Here is a 7382-nt window from a genome sequence, read left to right as displayed (position 1 = left end):
ATAATTATAAGTTTAATCATAGCATAATTATTATTTCTTAAAAATATTAATTTTTTATTAAATTATTTCGCATCTCTTAATTTGGGGTTTTGGCTCCACCACCGTATATGCGCACACCCCTTCATCAAATTAAATAATATACTCCCTCCATCTTAAATGATAGGGTATTTTTAAAGGATTTTTTTTTGTAAAATATAAAATACTTTGAATAGATTAAAGTTTTATTAAATATTCTAATTTTAATATTACCCTTTCTCTCTTTATAATTAATTTTTATTTCTTTTCTTTTTAATATATTAAATGATGAGTTTTTTTAAAAGTTATATTTTTATTTTAAAATGATAAAGTTATTAAGTGTATTGAATAAAATTTATTAATATATAAAATTTTATTTAAAATATTTTATAATTTAAAAGAAAGGAGTAGTTAGTAGGGCTGGGGATTTATGTTTTGCAGTGTGAAAGGGAGGCGGGGCCATGAGCGCCTGACTGCTGTGGAAATAATATATATATCTCTGCATGTGTTGAAAGATAGCGGAAAAAAAGTAGGAGTCAAAATTGTGGAAACAGATAATGTGAATATTAATATAAAATTTGAACAACTTTATTTGTAAAGCTGCGATAAAGACTTGACTTTAGAGAGACAAAGCTCAAGAAGAAGCGAAAGGTAACATTGAAGTTAAATTTGTCGTATCTACTCATTCAGCCTATGCATGGATTTACATATAAAGGCAGCACGTAAAAACATCCTAATGATGAACCTAATGAATGCGAATTAATCTATATAATCAATTTTAATAACTATATATTATATGAGATATATTGCATCAACCTAATAGTATGTAATAGAAAACTTTGACAAATATAATGCCTCAAATTAAGCATGATTAAAAAAGATTTAAATTCATTGAGTGGTTTAAATATATAATTCATTCACTCAATAAGTGTTCTTATTGTAATTATTGAATTTTATTAATATTTTAAACTTATTACGATACATTTTCCTTTAGAAGTTCAAAGCAACTCTCATGATTACAGTACTCCTCACCTACGTTTCTCCTCCAAAAAATGTGATGCTTTTTGAGTATCACATAATGATAAAATTTCTAACAATCATTTAATTAAATTAAATGTTTATTATCATGTCACTTGAAACATTTATTAATTCAGTGAATTTGTATTACTTTCTAGATCCAAATTCAATTATAAATCATATCTCTAATTACATAAACAAACAAAACTTTAGATTCACAAATTCAAACAGAATTATATGAAAAAACTCAAAGGCAGAACCGCAGAAGTAAGGATAATATTCTATTATTGCATGTACACACAATAAAGTACATCTTTTTTTATTATATACATTTTAAAGAGAATTACAGGCAAGTTTCCACGGCACAATTAAATACGTATCACAAAGTCCATTGATACCTTAACAAAGTAAAATGACAACTAATTGTTGTGTGTACATGTGTGTAGTTTTGTGTCACCAGGCCATCTACTTTAGACAATAGGATCTTCGAGATGCATGCATGGATGGATAAGCGTCTTCAAGTTCGGCGCAAAATAGGATGTAATTAAACCACCTGTGATCTCATCCATTTTGATCCTATTTCTGTGCAAATTTTGTCGTCACGCTAATGCTAGAAATTGAAAATGGACAAAGGGAAATTTATGTAATCCGTTCTGGATTTCGGCACCAATTTAACTGAGGAAAAAGTAAAAAGAAGAAAGGAAAGAAACAAGAAACAGACAAACAAGCTCAATGTATTAGGTTTGATGAAAACGAGCAAAAGTCAGATTATAGCTATCTGTTCATGACGACTTTTTCATGTTCAATTTGCGACGATTGATTGCTAAGTCTGGAAAGATATAGTCGCCAACTTTATTAAACCTTGTGAACTATACTCCAATGAGAATTAATAACTTAAAGTGATCAAATTAAATGTGTGTTTGTGTGTGTGAAACAAGCAATATATCTTTTTTTTTTTTGTGATGATGATGTAAATGATACACAAGTGGTAAAAAAACCTCTATAAATTTTTGCAATGTTATGAAAATCAAATATGAAATTGGGGATTCGATTGGCAAATCAGTAAACAGAATCTTAGTCCAATTTCAAATTTATAAATTAAAAACAGTCAAAATTAATGTAAAACAATTGTTTAAAAAAGTTATACGATATTATATATATATATATATATATCAATAAATAATGATTTTTTTTACAAAATCCATTAATCTCAAATAAAATTTTAAATTTATATATCTACATCGATAATTAACCAATTCTAACAGGTTCTAATAAGTAGCCAGGGTCATTTTTAAACTTCATTGGGATACTCGGACCCCACAATTTCAATGCACAATTGATTACTTGAATTAGTCAAATAACTGGTTATAAGAAAAATCACATTCACTCGAACAAATTATTTATGAATAATAACTTACAGTAAATTTCATTTAAAAAAATAAATTTTATTTTTATTTTAATAATAATTCATTATATATTTTTTTATTGTTTATGATTTTTTTTTTTTGAGTTGAATATGATTCTCCTTGATTCTAATGTACGAGTCAAATGTTCATCGCTATCGTAGAAAGAAGTGCATGTGAATTAATGTAAAGGTAAGTCATTCAAGTTGGCCTATAGAAGCTATCAATCGGTGCCAGAAAAGTTGAAGTCAAAGTTTACTTCGTCAAAAGTTGTCGCTGAAATTTCATTGTCCATATTAATCCAACTAATTACGAAATACGTTCTAGTATGTTTTTAAATATAAAAAATAATCACGTATTTTTTTATTTATAAGTAAAATTATAAATTTCAACAAGTATTTATCACATTTTTTTAAAATTGTTTTTTTGATAAAGTTAATGTTTATTTTTATCAGACAAATTTGTTTCATTAATTATAGGGATAATTTTATCTAAATTTTTTAATTACAAACATAATTATTATATTTAACTAACTTTTTTAAACTGCATTTGTAAATTAATTATTTTTTTCTTATATTTGAATACATCCAACCCTGACTTAATTACACTTGTATCTTTGAGTATATAGTATATGTCTGCGTGTGTGTGAGAATATGCCAATTGGCTAGGGTTTTGGATTGGGTACCTTTCCTTCAATGTTTTTGGTTTAGCAATATATATATATATATATATATATATTGCTGTTTTTGGTACATTTTTGAATCCGAACTTTGGATGAAAATTCTATTTTGAATTGAACTTAATAAGGTTGAATTAAGAAAAGCTTAGTTTCACGTGGTTGAAACCTGAAAGTTTGAGGACGTTGGATTAATTGGATATAGATGTATCACTAATGGAAATATTTCTTAATTCAATTCCAACAAATTTTTTATAAAAAAAGGATAAGTGACTTGTTTCTAGTTGCTTTTAAATACAAATAACACTTACAAAAATATTTATTAATCACCTATCAATATAGTCATCACATTATTAATGAACTTTTTTGAACTCACAACCTTATGAATCATAAGATCAAAACCTTATATCAACTGAACTAACTTTTATGGACAATTACAATAAATGATTTATAAAAAGCAACATATACATGCCCTCAATTTTTTATTATGTGAGAATATAACATTAAAAAAGTCAGTCTGGGCCTTCTTTTTTTTTGGTGGGGGGGGGGGGTTGGGTCATCAATTGGTCTGAAATGTTGAATATAAAAATGTGAATCATGAGGGAGGAGGGAAGACTGTTTAGCTTGATAAATTCTGCTGTAAGCCCCCTGATACCTCCTTGCTTAGTCAACCCTAATAAGCTTTATATAGTTTTAATTCAGTTCCTTACTTTTTTTTAATTAATTCTTTCCCGTTAATATTATTTATTTTAATGTTAATTTCTCTCGTAATTTTGTTCTAACTTCTAAGTCACATTTTCTCTTTTGAGGTCTTCTCATTAGCCTTCATTTTAGAAATATTTGGCATTTTTTTCCCTATCATCATAATCGTATTAATGTTTGTGACCCTTTCGTATAAGGGTGTCATTCATGCTCAGAAAAAACATTATACGTCTGCATTAGTCGACCCTGCATGTTTGACTAAATAGGCCAATTATTGTGACAATAATAAAAAGGAAAAAAAAAGGTATCCAATTCAAGTATTAAAAAATCAGAATTTTCTCATCTTGATTATGGATTTAGTTGTTGGAATTCTGAGTACATATGGGTTGATGATATAATATGTACTGTGAAAGATCACTGACTGAAACCCAAAAGATACCATTATTATAATAAAAATAAAATTAAAGTCCAATAATTGGGAAGATGGAATCCAGTTTAAAAAGAAAAAAAAGAAATTTATTATTTGATTGGATTTTTTTTCTTGCCCTTTGTTGTAGTTACATATTTTAATTGATTTTTTAAAACTCACATAAATTTAATTGTGAGAATGATCCAAATATCCAATGCAAAGTCAATCACATTCTAAGTCATACAAAATACATCTAAATCCCCAGGTGAAACCTATCATACCACTTGTTAAAAATAGGGAGTGGCTGACCGAAAAAGGAGGAAAGGAGAAATAGGCAAGATTAGTGGATGGAAAGATCTCACATCTTAACTTAAAACTTAAAGTTTTAAGTTTATGGTTTTTTCTCATTTTATTTTATATTAGTTATTAAATTCAACTTTATTCGATAAGAGATCATCTTAAATGACCACTTGAGAATGGGGGGAAAGGAGAGATAGGCATGATTAGTGAAAGGGCATCAGATCTTAACTCAAAATTCAAGTTTTAAGTTTGCGGGCCTTTTTCTTTTTATTTTATATTAATTATTAAACCTAACTTTATCCAACATGAGACTTTCCACATCATTTTAAATTCACTTACACTTAGACAAACCAAACAACAACCAATTAATTTTTACAAATTTGCCATGTTATAATAATGTTTAATTTTAACTAAAATATCGTGCCAAAGCATATTCATTTTTGAAGTAATTATACAATCTCGCTTGGTAGCAATACATATAACCTAGATTCCGTGTATACAAGAACGAATCAAAATGCCAGGTTCAACAATATTAGTTTGGCAAAGTGACTCTTTAGATGCCAAAATGTCATACTCATACGAAATTATCATACGTGCAATGAAAAAATATTACTTTTTCTTGTTGTAATCAAAAGGTGGCTTTGTTTTCTTGACTTAGGGTTCAAAGTCGGAAATGAATATATAGTGCGATATAATTATGCATCATTTGAGTGTGGGAAGATAAAGCATGAAGGCAAAATCATACTTAAGAGAGAATCATTTTTCTTTTTAAAGAACTCTTAAAATCTGTATTTAATTAGGACTCAACTCATGTATTTTTATTTTTTTTCATGTGTCAGCTGTCAGCTAGCTAGGGAGCTGAAAATTTTGTATAAATTTGCTACTTCCATTTATTTTCATTCGGAGACATCTATTTGTATTATTTAGAAAGAAAACTTTTTGCAATTTAAAAAAAACATATAAATGGGAAAAATAAAATTTAAACCAATATATATTCCCAACCTCTCAAAACTTTTGTATGTAGGTTAGTTGGAGAAGAGTAATAATATAATCTATATTTAACATAATTGTGGTTATAATTATAAATAAAAAGAATTTATCAAATTAAAATAAGTTTAACTTCTAGATAAAAATAAAATAATAATAGCAAAATGATCATAATTTTTTATACTTAAAACAATAGAGTAATAAAAATAATTGATAAGGACTTTAAGGAAATTATAAAATATGAATGTAAAGATATTGATCTAGAACTTTAAATTAAGATGCATAGACTCCACATTATAAAATGTTTATTGTCTTGTGCATATTTGGATTACTTACACGAAATCATGAATTGGCGGAGAAGAAAGAGAAGATTTCTGCTCAGTCAATTACCTATGAAACCGCTATTATTTACATTTAGAAGCATCCATGAAATTTTCACTTCCCTGAATGATAATGTTAGAGAAAAATAATCAAAAAATAGTCATTCAATATAAAACAATGAAATTTCCTTTCTAAAAAAAAAGAATTGTATTTGCAACTATTTTCTTACCGGATGTCTAGTATATATGAATATCATTGGTCGAATTTTTTTCTTCTGAAAAATTATTATGCGTATATGAATCAATATGTAAAGGGGAAAAACTAACATGCATGAATGTTTCAATAATTTATACACACACGTTTTATGTATATATTCACACATATCAATATAATTATGTATTCAACAATGCGTGAGGAAAGATTGGGGGAAAAAGGGAGGGGGAATTGAGGGGCCATCAAACATGTTTGTTATTACAATACAATGAATGAATATATTCAAAGTCCAATCAATAATAAGTTAAATGGGGACCATATATATATGGCTCCTAACTAGTCCATCACTAGCATATGTACATGGTTGTTGAGTTTGGTGGTGCGTGTGAATGCATCATCTTATATTTAGATAACTTGCCTATATATACTTGTCAGGGTTAATTCTATATATAGTTCTTTATATGAATAGTCAATAACGTTCACCAAGCAGCACGTTGCCTTTTCCCTCTAGTGACATAAACACATGTTGAATTAGAATATACGGACATGTTTATTGATAGATCCATATTTTTTTATATTTGTCAACTAGGTTTTGCTTCACACATAAACTGCTCTTCGTTTTCCTACTCACCAACATTAAACCAATTGATGTTATACATTGGATAGCTTTTCTTGTTTGTTAAGGTTGCACAAAACAACAAAAAATAATGTACGTAGTTTTTTGGAAGATTATAATAAGATTGTTTCAAATGCATGCATGCATGGCTTAAATTAAATATAGTTTCAGGTGTCACAACTCTAACCAGGATTTTTGGAGGCTTCTATATCTAGGGGATTCGAAGTTTCGAACCCATGGTCATAATTAATGCAAGTAATTAGCTCCTCCAAATAATTAACATAGACGTAAATCCATATAAATGATTGTTATCAACATATTAAATTCACACACAATTGCAATATGGTGTTTGCGTTTGGAGGTGTGTGAATGCATCTTATACTTTAATTTAGACAACGCGCATCAGAATTATATATCTATCTATATATATATATATATATATTCTATGAATAGTCAATGTTCACCCAAGTAGGTTGCTTTTATATATATATATATATATATATATTCTATGAATAGTCAATGTTCACCCAAGTAGGTTGCTTTTTCCCTTGTTGCATTGGACTCTATGTATGTTTATCGATCCATAATTTTCTTTTTCTTACTCTTTGATTCAGATTTTAATTTTCCGCTTAGTCAACGTAAAACAAAGACGCTACCCATTGTTTGGCTTTTGTTTACAAACAAAATACATATCCATAATAATATATAACTTAATTAGCACAA

The sequence above is a fragment of the Prosopis cineraria genome, unplaced genomic scaffold (genome assembly GCF_029017545.1).
Source record: "Prosopis cineraria cultivar Desert tree isolate PC_DT_omini unplaced genomic scaffold, ASM2901754v1 PC14, whole genome shotgun sequence".
Classification (NCBI taxonomy): Eukaryota; Viridiplantae; Streptophyta; class Magnoliopsida; order Fabales; family Fabaceae; genus Prosopis; species Prosopis cineraria.
The sequence above is the reverse complement of the archived record's forward strand: the minus strand, read 5'-3'. Positions refer to the sequence as shown.